The sequence below is a fragment of the Phaethon aethereus genome, assembly GCF_964289735.1.
Source record: "Phaethon aethereus genome assembly, chromosome: 1".
Taxonomy (NCBI): domain Eukaryota; kingdom Metazoa; phylum Chordata; class Aves; order Phaethontiformes; family Phaethontidae; genus Phaethon; species Phaethon aethereus.
In genome coordinates, this window is record NC_138575.1 from 192,873,234 (window position 1) to 192,887,074 (window position 13,841).

Genomic DNA, 13,841 nt, shown 5'->3' on the forward strand with positions numbered 1-13,841 from the left:
TGGTCTATATTACAAGTTATAATGTCTCTTAGAAGGAGCATCTTCAGTGTCTGCAGAAAGTCAGCTGAGCTGGGGTGCTTATGGGTCCCAAACATCAGGATTACATTTTGGGAGTGGAGCTTGCAAGATGGGAATGTGGAAGCCATCCTACAGAGTCCAAACCCGAGACTCAGACAGCTTTTAAGGAACAGCTGGGTACAACACTAGCAAAACAGACAAAGGAGAGCTGGGGAAATGCACATAACATCTTCCAAGCTATATGCAGTACTTTGTGATCCAGATTTTTTGTCTGAAGTTACAGGCTAACTTAGTGGTTTGTTCTGAGAGGACTTTTAACACAAGAGTTTTAAAGCAGTACAATATACTGTGGCAATGGATGTAGGAAGCTTCACCTGAGAGAGCGCTTCTTTGGAGGAGTGATTAGTTTGACAAGCTCTGACTCATGCTGAAACTACTGGGAATACTTGGAGAAGTAACAGGTTGCTAAAAGGAGCAAAGACGTTGAAATTTGCATCTACTGCCCCATAACTTGATACTTATCTGGAATCATTTTTATGAGTCATTGGTGGTTTTACTACTCATGAATAATGTGACCTCCCCAAACTCATGGTGAGAAATTCTTGCCACTTCATTGTTGTGTCAATAATTTGTAATCCAGGTATCACATACTTATACATATTTTACCTAATTTATCATATGTTTAGGACATCTGTTTAAAATAAATGATTACTGAGGCATCCTGAGCTACAAAAAATAAGCTAGCATTTTTGTTACCTTTTCACATTTTACATGATTTTAATGCTTTTTGAAAATCTGTCCAAGATTTCCGATCCATATTGATTGAAAAACATGCTTAGCAAAGCAGGTCAAAAATCCCTGCTGAAATTTTGTCAAGGCAAAGCACTCATCTTCAATTCTAGCAAACTTCACAATGTGTTTTTTGCCAGATTCTGAAGAGTGGGTTTTTTCCAGCTGAACCACAGAGGTGTCAGGTGCTGCATACCTGACATGGAAGTCAGACACCAGATACCTAACACCACCAGTGCTCTGAATCTCCAGCCCAAGTATCTCATTGATGTTCCCCTTCAGTTTAGAATAAAGCTGGTTTTCAAAATCTGGCCCTGGTATGAAACTGATCCTATCTGATGCTTGGTGTTGAAAGAATATAATCAAGCCTGCCAATTTATACTACAGTGAAAAAATAGAGATTATTTGGGGTTCAAAACAGTGGAGATAAAGCTATGGTTCATATGTTGATGTTTCCATGACTTTTGACCTGAACACCCTGTGACACCTCGTAAGAAATGCCAGGGCAAAATTATAGCCCTAATTAAATGCCGCTGTTTTACTTTCAGATAAAACGTTTTTTTTAAATTATTTTAATTTCCAAAAAACAGAGGAGATGGAGGAAATTGCTAGAGGCAGGTTATGATTTCAATCATGTAGGGCACATATATTTGTACCAATCTATGACCAAGTCACCTAAGTAACATATGAGGCATGCTGTAGGATGTTCTACGTGCTGGAGGTGCTGCAACAGTATTACAGTGCTGTTTCCTTGGTAAGTGTCTGAAGTGGAGGTATGTTGCTGTACAGAGAAATTACAGACTCAGGTCTTTAAAGCTATGGAGACACTTGACTCCCATTAAAATAATTCTTCAGAGAGCATTAAGCCACCTGAGAATTTAGACCCAAGAGATCTATCCAAAGTCACAAAAGGAAAGCAGAGGCAAAGCAAGGGCCTCCTAAGTCCCTGTTTTGTGCCCTAAGTAGCACTCACCCTCTTGTTTAATAACAAGACCATCTCTACTCTCAGGAGTTCAGACCCAAGGTCATGAAAGATTTGACAAGTAAGTGGTCTGATGGAAACAAACAACTCTAAAAAAGACCAGAAACAAGCAAAAAAGCAGAGCATAAGGGTAAATGTAAATTAATTTGCAAGGCCAGGATTCTTAGCCATAAATCATGGGCCATTACAGTTTATCCACCTACTTTATTTTGAACCTGTTAACTTCTACTGTTGTCACATAGAAGGATATCCAGGAAGGAGAGAGGCAATCACTGCTTTTGCTTGTCATCATTTTTTCACCTTTACTTTTCCCATTGAAAAAGAAAGAACTGCAGAAGGTAAGTTGTGACTTGTAGGTACTATCTGCCTAGTTTCAGTTTGAAGGCACTGGTTCTCATTTTGCCTTTCTCTGTTTAGGCATTCTTCTCTATTTGGTACTGTGTTCTCATGAATGTGCTTACACACAAATCAAATCACCTCTCAGTCTTTTTGAGAAGTTAAACAAATTGATCTTGTTAAGACTCATACTGTTGGGCACTTTTTTCAGCCCTTGAATAATTTTTGTAGTTCTTTTCTATTCCAGGGATTACTTTCCTGAGGATCACCCTTCATCTCCTTACTTCTAATTGTTGTCCAGTCCTTCTCCTCCCATTACTCCAGGTTTTCTAGCTGCACCTCTGGTCACAAAATCACAAAGGCAGTTTCTGCAGCAGTGCTTGCACACTTCAACTTTGAGGTCCTTCCCAATGTTATGGCTGTCCATGTTAAGGTCCTCAATTCTGCCAGTCCAGCCTTCAATGTATTGTTACTACATGTATAATTTTGTTCTTGACTGTAATAGAGTGTCTTAAAAAATAAACCAGATGGATTCTCCTGACAGTTCTGTCTGCATCATTATCTGCACTTTCTCCCATCAGTATCATCTACAAATTTTGCCAGCAGTAATTCTGTATTAGATTTTAGGTCATTGTCAAAATGTTGCAGAACACTTTTCTTGTCATCCACCCCTGCAGGAACCTTTATTCAATGATCAGCATTCATCTCCATCCATGACTTCTTGAGATTTTCCCTCCACTAATCCTTTGCCCATTTATCATCACTCTATTCATATTACCATAGAATAATTTAGCCTGGAAGAGATCTCTGGAGCTCATCTGATCTAACCTCCACTCAAAACAATACCAACTTTAAAGTTAGAGCCAGCTATTGTGTACTGCTGCTCTTAATGAGTGTGTTGTGCTAGATCACACACATTATGGTCTATCCTACATACTGAATTACCTTCACCAACCAAACAATGCTTCAGTGAGGATATGAACCCTAAAGTTCCTTCCATACCTGTTTTTCTGTGTTTCTAATGACCTGAAAGGTGTTTGACAATACCTATTTTCCATCATCTAGCAGACTGACATTTATTGTATTTCCATTAATTGAATCTCATAGCAACAAGTAAACAGGAAACTATTTGGTGGGAAAATTTGCACTCATTTAGAAACAAAGGAGTTTTTGCTTTGCATCACTCTTTGTCTGTTTCTCTCCTTTCCCCCTGATATTTGTGATTTTTCTATTCTTTTCTCAGCATTTCCTTCCCCTGCTAACTCTTAATTTTCTTATCCTTTGTATTTCATCTGTGCTCTCTTTGGAGACTTCAAGAGTGAGCTGACATGAGTTAAATTCTGTTCACAATGCATAGTCTATACTATGCATTAGCTCTACAGGTGTAGGTGTTTTACCTGTATCCATATAACACATACTGGTGTATATTTCACTTTCTGTTTTTGAGAAATGACATATAGTTTTGGGGGGAAGCCCATATACAATGATTTTCGTTATTAGAGTCCAAAGAAAGTCACAAAGTGAGGAGTGATGATGGAAAGGTTTGCTCCATACACCTGGATGTATTAATTTTGTGCTCCATCCCATAAACACTGTTTTCAGACTTCAAGGTTTTTTTTAAGTATGTGTAAACTGAACTTGTGTTTAATAGACCAGTAGACAACTACTATTGTGACTCACAATGAGAGAGTCCAGAAGGGCAGAAATATGTGAGGGCCCTGCAGAGTTAAGCTTGTATAACAACTCAAGACATGGTTCTTCCTCTAGAAACAAACCGTACTATCTAACTATAAGCTACAACAAGCGAGGTAGCACAAAGTGGAAGAGAAGACATCAGAGAGGGAAAAGGGATCCATGATTCCATGGGGCAACTGGTCTGAAATTTTTGGCTATACCTGTGTTAGTAAACTACACAGAACTATGGCCTGTCCTCTGGCCAAAACAAGTGGCACAGCATGACTCACCTCTCCTCAGCTCCCTTCTTTCCGTCTGGGAATAGGTTGGTCTTATCCATACTGCCTGGTGGGCACAGAACCAGTCCTCTAGTCCTACATTCCTGTCTTATTAAACTATTAGTTAACCAGCATTATGTTTCCTCTCAGTGGCTAACCCAAACACTAGGTTACCTCTGATCCTTATGGTCCTTACCCTCAGCTTTTGGTGCTCGAAATGCCACTTGGTAGCCCTCCTTTCAAACACGCATCAATTTGTGACAGATTTGTGGTCCAGCTGAGGTGTGAACTTCTGTGGCCATCTGGTTCTTCAGAAACTTTCTCTCAGGAGAATGCCCTTTATATAATGTGTATAAAGGACACATTATTACCCATGAATGTATTAAGTGGATTAATTTACACTGGATTAAAGTACACATAGAATACATTCTATACAAGAAGTATTTTGCCCTTTCTAGTTCTGTTTCTAGTCTGCAATAAAACACACACACACACAAGAAAAGAGAATTGTGTGGTTTGAATGAATTTTTTGTCTAAAAGGCCTCTTCCTTTTGTTGTCCTCCCCATCTTCTTTCATTCCAGATGATCAGTGAGAAAAAAAATAGATAATTGCCTAACTGTCAATTTAGGCAATTGTAAATATTGGTCTCTTCAGTAATATTCTTCAATTACATTGAAAGGACTCAAAAAGAAGGATGGAGTTAGATGAGTTTGGAGCAGAGAGGCTGAGAAGATGACAAGCTGGAGTTGTTCTTTGATGAATTTTGTTGGTGACCATTGTGGTTCACATTTTCTTTCCAATCATGTTTGCAATGTTGTTCTTTTTTAAGTGTTAGGTCTGGACTGTGCTATTGGCTTGATTCAGAGAATACAGGAAAGGTTGAGTAGATTCTCATCAGCTGTCTCTTCTGACATTGAGGCAACTTGGTTAACATCCCATAGCTTTCCAGCAGTATTCTGTCTCCAGCTTGTGTCTGACTTTGCAACAGGGTCGAAGATGTTCTTAGAGCCTTTTGAATATCTGTGGTAAGGACAAAAGCTTGTCATCATGGTACACCATGAGAGTAGCTGGTAGATTCTGTGCCTGGTAATGATCAGAAAAAGGAATAATTAGGGAGCTAAAGGGCAAAAATGCTTGTTGCTCAGAAGTGGTAGACTTTCTCCTTGTGGTTGTAGAGCAGAATTCCTATTAGCACAGCAGGGTGCGTTTATTACCTCCGAAAGCAAGAGCAAGCAAGTTTAGACTTGAATTTCTTTCATTTTACATAGGCCAGAGGCACAATATTACTGGAAGCTTCTTTAATGCTAGGTGTGCCACAGGGATGGGAGGCATGAGAAAGGGTGTGTTTTGGAAGACTGTAGCTGAGTTGGGTAAGGGCCACTGGCCAGCTTCCTTTTCACACCAAAAGTGCAGCTGGCTTGTCATACAGACCTATGGCCAGCTCCGGATTCAAGCTGCTAATAATATGTTATTTTTCTCCTTCAGGCCCCTTTACAGCTTTAATTAAATGGTACTTGCACTTGCAAAGTTTCGCTTCCTGGCATGTGCAGTTTTGTCTGTCCAAATTCTTTTATGCAAGTAGAAAAATTACAGGCCTGCCTTACTACACTTGTTAAGGCATGGGCCCAAAGCTCAACTCGGGCAAGTACTGGGAGTTAGTGCAACCACAGAAGTCTTCAACCCAGAGTTGGATTTACTGACAGAGAAAGACAGGGAGGAAGAAAGAGTGGGAAAAGGGGACTAAGGTGACAATAGTTCCTCTATAGCACTGGGTCACAAGAGAAAGGAGTAATGGACCATAAGATGAAGAATTAATGGACCATCTACTACAATACCCCTCGGTCTCCACGCAATCCCATTCTACCCTACAGCGCTTCTAAAAGCTTCACCTCTGTCAAAATACCTCTATTGCTTACAGGAGTGATGCTGAGTTTCCATTTACATGATCATTCAAGCCTCGGTCACACTGATAAATCCTATAACAATTAATTGGTGACCAAAATCTTTTACTTTTGGACATACACAGAGCATCATTAGATTGCAATGAATTTCAGGAACTGGCAACCAGAGTGTATTTGAGGTGAGTGACCTAGAAACAAACTTTGTATCTCATTACTGTGAGCCATCCAGTATGATTTACTTAGTGGGACAATTTGTGTCCCATGCTGCTTTCCGAAACTGCCGAAATCTAATATTTTTGACACTGTCTTGTGAAGTGTGTAACTGATACTTTACATGAGGAACATGACAAAAATGGCAGAGAAAGCTTTTAATTATATAGGATTATTCTTAACATGTACTAAATTTTCCATAACCTCAGACTTAGGACTCAGCATTTCTGATTTCAGTAATTTGCAGTCAGATAATGCTATGTCTGTGGGCAGGAGGGATAAATTTAGATCTGAAATGAATGACATACATTGTAATGAGGTGCAGGCAAGGTAAGGGATCATTAGCAATGAGTTATTTAGGTGTAGATGAACTGGAGGGCAATCCAGGAAAGATGAGGCAAAACACTGTGTTTGAGGATAGATGTTCCAGTCACCTTAGGAAACGACAAATAGGCATTCTTTTCCAGATAATGTGAAAAATGGCTGGTAAGCCATTTTCAAAAGATGATTGTGTAAGTGGCAAGGAAAAGGCAGAGCTAAACATGTGGGATTAAGGAACCTGGCAGCTCCATGTTGAAGGAAAACAGTGGCAAAGCAAGATATTTGCTTTGCAGATCTGCAAGAACAGTTTAATAGAAGGACTATGCAAATACGCTTCCACATAGGATGAATTATCTAAAAGTTTTGTTAAATTTTCTCTAGGTCCAGTAACAAAAAGGACTATTATGAATCAAATGGCTCACACCCCTGAGAAAGGGACAAGTCAGTTTGGTTTATGAGATACCTGTCATGTTTTCAAGTGCTGGAGAAAGTGACCAATCCATTGCAGTAGCCAGTGAAGAGGAAATCTTAGATTTTAGTAATTTTTAAAAATAGATTTCAGATTCACTTATTTTTACTACCTGTGTCTGGTATAATACTCAGTTGTCTCAAGACTCAATACCCATAAATTTCTGTTCTTTTAGCTTAGTGTTAAGGGCATATTGCATGTATCATATGGGGTGACATTTCTAATCTGGTCAAGAATCTACACTGTCCTCTACCAGGTGAATTTTCAAGTAGTATGGAGGCAATAATTATTACTAAATCTGAGCTAAAAGGTCATGTAAAAAATGTTATTCTTCAGAGAATTAATAATTTTACAACTTCTGGATCTGTAGTAACTGTTGCCTCAGTTGAGTAACAAACCTGAAAACTGAGCAGCCGACTTCCCCCTTCCTTCTATGCACAGAGCATCATTAGCTAACTTTCAGTATTGACACAGAAAATGAAGAACCTATCAATTATCAAAAGGTTTTCCTTCTGAGTGCTCATGAAAAAGCACTCCGGGTGACTTTCAAATGATTCACCAGTTATCACTACTTGAGTCACACAGCCCACTGAGTGGGTGAGGCTATGAACTTTTTGTCTTCTGATATGTAGATTTGCTATGACAAAAAATTACCTTGTGGTATCCAGAGTTTTCAAAAATCTGTGTGAGGAAAGAATGTGGTAGAAGGTCTGAGAAACAAAGTCCATCAGGGAGGTCTCAAGAGTTTTGACAAGAAAAGTAAGTGCTGATTGGACATGCCAAGTCAACGTCTCATGTGACAGTTGGGTTCCAGACAGAGTTATGGATCAACAGTGATAAAAAAAAGCAGGTCCTCACATAGATACTTCCATAAAGGGACAGCTGTGATGGCACTCACCCTTGGATGACTCTTCTGTAATAGAGACATAGACGTATCTGTAGCTGTTGTAATCTCCAAAATCAAAGTCAACAAAGCAGCCCAGAAGAGTGGGACTCCAGGAACGGACAGGACTTTTTTCTTACTAGACACTTTTTTCAAGCCCTCTTTATCCTCCTTATTGAAAAAAAAAAAGAGTACATTTTTTGTGAAATGTGAAAATTAGGTTTATGTATCTTCTACTGTCTAAGAATGGGAGCTTTTACTCCTGAGAATTGGCACTGAGGTTTTTCCTGTTATTAACTGATTTATCTGTAACTTACTTGGAATATGAAAACCCCCAACAACCAGCATTCATCAGTACTTTTGGATCAACACAAAAGTTACATTAATAGGTAAAAAGGAAAAATGCTCCCCTCCTCAGTGGTAGGCATTGCTGGACTGCCTTGGCAGGTATTGGTTTCATCCTGGGATGCTGCGGTGCTGGTTGTTTAAAGGCAGAGACCTGGAGGTGAATTTGCACTTTGCTGGGGTTGACTTGCCAGTTGTCTGCAAGGCTCAGTGCCTCTTGCACATGTGTAGCTGTAGTGGTGGCAGTGGGTAGCCTGGTACAGGAGCAAGTCTGAGAACACCTGATGTAGAGCTTCTTACAGCTAAACACAACAAAGCCAAGCTTTATTCTCAAAAAAGGAGGTTGCGCTGCCTCTGCTTATGCTGGGTGTGTGGGGCTTTTTGGGATAGAAAGTGTGGGCCACAGGAGGACTTCAGAGATGTAAAAATGATGTAGGAAGAACAGCATTAGCCCAATGGCAGAGGCAGGGAGGTAGTTTTGATCAAAACTGTCCTACACTGCTCAAGTTCTTGCCCTGTGCCATTAGATACATGTCAGAGCGAAGGAAAAACTTGCTGAATAGCTTGCAGAGCCCAAGAAATACACAGAACAGTGCAACAGTCAGGGAGGTGAGGCAGACATGTTAAGTTTGTGTTAGAAATACTGGAAGAATAGCAGGCTTCAGAGTGTAGGCTGTCTTCCTGCTCACTTCTGGGCTGACCCTACAAAAACTGTCACCTGTCAACTGTCAAAAACTCCAACCTGGAGTAGGAAATGCTTTTCCTATAAATGTCAGCAAGAGCAACATTGTTCCACACACGAACTCCATCTACAAAAATGTGCTGCAGAGGATCCAGAGCTGGGAACTTTTGCTTTATATCAATTTGCACTGTATTCACTGACTAAAATTGGGGAAAAAACATAAATCATAGAATCATAGAATAGTTTGGGTTGGAAGGGACCTTTAAATTGCAGTGAATATTATGAGCGATGGGTGAAGAGCATTTCACCTGCAGTGGTTGGCTGGGAGGAGAAGCAAGGTTTTCCATGAAGTTGTGGCCAGTTTCTTTTTCGTTGGGTTTTTACTTCTGGATTTTTTTGTGTATGTGTTGGGGGGTGGGGTGGTAATGCTGTTTGTCTGTTTTGCTAAAACAAACTTTTCTAATTTGTCTCATACTGACCAGCCATATTTTCTGGCTCCGAAGATATTCCCACAGCCACAGGATATGGCCTCTTTCAACTAAAGTAAGCTTTCTACCACTGAGGTTCCAGCTCTTTCTCTAAACTTTGAGAAAGCAACAAGATGTGTAGGTTTGTTTGTGTCTGTTTGTAACTATTTTGATGGTTTCTAAGTGGTAATAATTTGAAGTATTATTGCTTTACTCCATATAATTTGCCTGTAACATAACAGCTAAATATATCCTTTCTCACCAACGTGCAGGGAAGGCTGCTGCTGCAAAAGATGTCAGCTCATGGAAGAGTTCTGGGATTATTTTCCTGCCTCACAGAGCATTTTGCATGCAGCCTATGTTTCATCATTTTTATGAGAGGCCAGGTGTGAAGGGGGAGGTAATAGCTTGTACTAACTGATTGATGTGCTAGGGAAAATGACACATTTCTAGGCACACATTTCCTTGACTTTCAATGTGATGCAATACCAAAAGAAATGAGTGACCAGTCACTGAAGATTGGAAGCAAGGAATTTTAAGCTTGACTTTTTTTTTTTTTTTTCTTTATTCTGGAAATTTACTGTAATTACCTGGTTGGGGGGATGCTGTATGCATAGAGCCAAGAGTTGATTAATGTTAATTTTAGAGCAAACAGTGACGGGAGAGGCAAATGTGCTCCACAGCTAAAAATACACTTTCATTGAGGGATGTGACAACTGTGGATTTACAACCCCCAAATTATTTGTGAATAATGATTAGCTGCCCTCATATAATTACCTTGCTTCAGCAGTGGCTGGTTATCCTTAAAGACACCAATTGGTTTTGACTTTTAGACCAGAAAAGCTAATCTAAAAACACCTGTAATCCCAGGTGAGCCTGCTTTTCTCACTAGGAGCAGCTGGCTGACTTCTCTAGGACATACCACTAGAACTGTGCTGTAAAGCAATGCTATTTAAAAAAAAAAACCTTTGCAAAGCTGCAAACACTTATCTGTGTGGTCACCAAAACCTCCAAAATTAAGTTTTGTGGAATTAGAGATATATAGATTTTTCTCTGAGAAAAAAGTCCACTAGTCCACTAGTTTATTTCATGCTTCACCTGTAACTGTTGCTCTGAAGAGTATTAACATATAAACAGAATACCACTGTTCATAAATATGAGACAGAGCTAAAAGCTAGGATGTACTACTGCAGTGATCTGGTCTGACCTCCATAATCTGAGGCATGTGATTTCACTGATGTATCCTACACCACCTTCAAATTTTGCTGTTGATTTAGAGCACATTTCTGAGTCTGGGGTTTTCACATGAGGGAGGAGGCACCATGTCCTACATTAAGATTCTTCCAAACTCTCATATCTCCTCAAGGTAATATGTATAATCAAATCAACTGCAGACTCCTTTTGGTTAAATTAAATGCACAGGAGGAAAGCGTAGTTATTTGGGATGAGATGTATCTTCTGCTACCTAAACATGAGAAGCACCTAGTCCAAGGTAGTTTTCTACAGTCCTCTTGCAGTCAATGAGGAAAGATGATTCATTCAGAAGATTACTCATCCCACCCGTTTTAGACATTTCTCTTAGAATGAGATGAATCATTCTCTGGAGACACCTATCTGCCTCCATGGATTGCCTTTCTATTTTGGACTAGGTACCTAGCTTTTTGGTGGCTGAAATTAGGTGACATGACTCTCACCATCACTGTTATCCAGAACATTAGCCTTTGAGTGTTCCTTTCTCTATTTTCATCATCCTTTTTGAAATATGTGTACCGAAACTGAATAGAATTTGTAATTGTCTCCCTAGCACCAGAAAAAAATTCCTAATATTGCTTCCTTATTTCTGCATAAAATTCCCCAGCTTATACACCCAAAGATAAAAGTAGATCCCTTAGGCATCACATTATGCTAAAAGCTCATGTTCAATTAAATATTGGCCTAGATTGCCAGGACCATGTTCCAGTTATTAGTCCCACAAAATGTTGATGTGTTATATATTCTCCATTTCTATTGACACTATAGCATACAAAAATCAGAAAACCTGCATTTTGGAAGGAGAAAGAGAGAGAAGGAAGCAGAGTTTGATCTTTAAATAAAAATAACATGTTTTACCTTCACCTTCCATATAAAACACAACATGCATTTTATTAATTTCTCTCTCTAATTCAAAACATGCCACACTCAACCACAGGTTAGAATATGCTTTAGAAATACATCTGATGTAACAATTCTTACTGCACTTTGAAACAAGAAATATGTCAGGAACAGAAGTTTTCGTGTTCCCACTTTCAGATATTAAATGACTGGCTTAGTGACTTGGACCAGCATCAGAATTAAAGCTCATCCACGGTGTTGTTTTTTAAACAAGCTATCATTGCCATTGGGGAAAACTTGAAATTTTTTTGTCCCAGTTGTAGTCAAAGTGCAAAACAACAAGTACGAGATGGCTGAGGTATGAATGCCCAAGCAGATTTAGCAGGAACAAGAGTCAAAAGTGATGGTGAATTCAAAGAAAAGAACCATAGAATCATAGACTGGTTTGGGTCGGAAGGGACCTTTGAAGGTCATCTAGTCCAACCCCCCTGCAATGAGCTGGGACATCTTCAACTAGATCAGGTTGCTCAGAGCCCCTTCCAACCTCACCTTGAATGTTTTCAGGGATGGGGCATCTACCACCTCTCTAGGCAACCTATGCCAGGGTTTCACCACCCTCATTGGGAAAAATTTCTTCCTTATATCTAGTCAAAATCTAGCCTCTTTTAGTTTACAGCCATTACCCCATGTCTTATCGCAACAAAAAAGTAAAAAGCAGATATCCTTTGGTTTAACTAAGAGAAGACTAGTAGAAGTTCATTAAAACCTATTGTATCTGAGCAAATTTAACATCTGGCTTTTCATGTTCACCTGCCATTTATGTCACTTGAAATAATTTCTCCTTCCTGATGACTGGGTAAGATTTATAGCATGAGAATGAACACTGAATAGTAATTCCTCTAGTGTGAAGTCTAATTCCCTTGCTTATTGTAAATATTGATATTCAGGTAGTCCCAAAACACGTATGTGACACTAAAACCTCATTTCAGTTGTAATTTAAAAACACATCTAAATATCCTTTGCAGTAACTTGAATGCATATATGAAATCTGTGAACTTGGCACATCCATTTTCATCTTGAAGCCAATGTTCTCTAAAACTTAATTACTTAGAGAAAAAAGAGCACTCATTCTGGCCTGTTATTCTGGCCTGTTCATAAATGTTTTATTACAGAGAAATGGTTTCAGTTGTCAAGTCCTAATCACCAGAGTGATAAACAATCAAAAAATCTGTGGCATTTATTGCAAGTGTCTGAGCTGGGAAGCTGGATTAGGAAAGATAGGGCTGCTTGCCTTCAGGAAGTCAAAATTTTAGCCTGATCTCTTTCCTCTGTTTCTCGAAGGAAGGAGTTTGTATGTTTGCAGCTGCTCAGTTCACCATCAGCCTCGTAGGCCTTCAGTGCACTCAGACATGAGCACAGCCCTCAGACACTTATGGTGTCAGGAAAATTGGAAAAGGAAGCTGGTGGAGCTGGAAATTGAATGACAGGCCCCTGTCTACCAGAAATCTTCAGGGGGAGACCTTTACCTAGACTTGAGGCCCTGCTATCTGACCCTTCTGAGCTGTGAAATTAGCTTTAGCATGCGTACTTTTGCTTCTGATTTTTTTAACTGCTAGCCCCAGGAAGAACAGAGCCAGTATTTTAGATTGAGAACACTGGGCTCTTTCTTCCCCATCTGTTTTTGCTACTGTCAGATGTCAGCCCTTGCAGCTGAAGTCACCTGGTTAATCACTCCTGCCTGGCCAAATGCTCCCAGCTCCACTTGACTTGTTGGGGTGCAGGACACACAGCAGAAAAATCAATTGGTTGAAATGCCTGTGATGTATGCTACAGAAATGATTCAAGGCAAAATATGCTATTTATAAAGGTCCATTGCTATGTTTGATTTTTCAATGAGTTGTTTCCCCTGGTTTAGCATTCTCAAGTGCCGTACCCATATCCTGTGGTTTGGTTTCATGCTGTTGGCGGAGGATAGGCCACTGAGGTTTATGGTTCAACATCTACAGCCTGACTCCAAGGTGTTGGCCAGGCCAGAGAGTACCCGCTTTGGTTTTTCAAATGGATGGATAGCTGAGACTTGGGTGAAACCCTTCTGTCCCTCACCCCACTCACACTCCTGTCCCTCCACCCAGGGAAGAGACCTGCAGGGGGTTTTGCATCCCCTAGGCTGAAGGAATGTCTTACATTATAGAGAACTGGTCAAGAGAAGCAAGGATTCAGCTCACTGAAAGATTAGGGCAGTTTCCAATTATGAACTCATTCTGCCCAGCTAAAATCATATTGCAAAACCACTTGCAGCTGCTTTCTGAGGCTGGTCATTCTTGGACTGTGTCTGCAAATAGCCTTTTCCTTAGGTTACTCAGCCCTAATTAGCAAATTCTATTAAGAATGGAC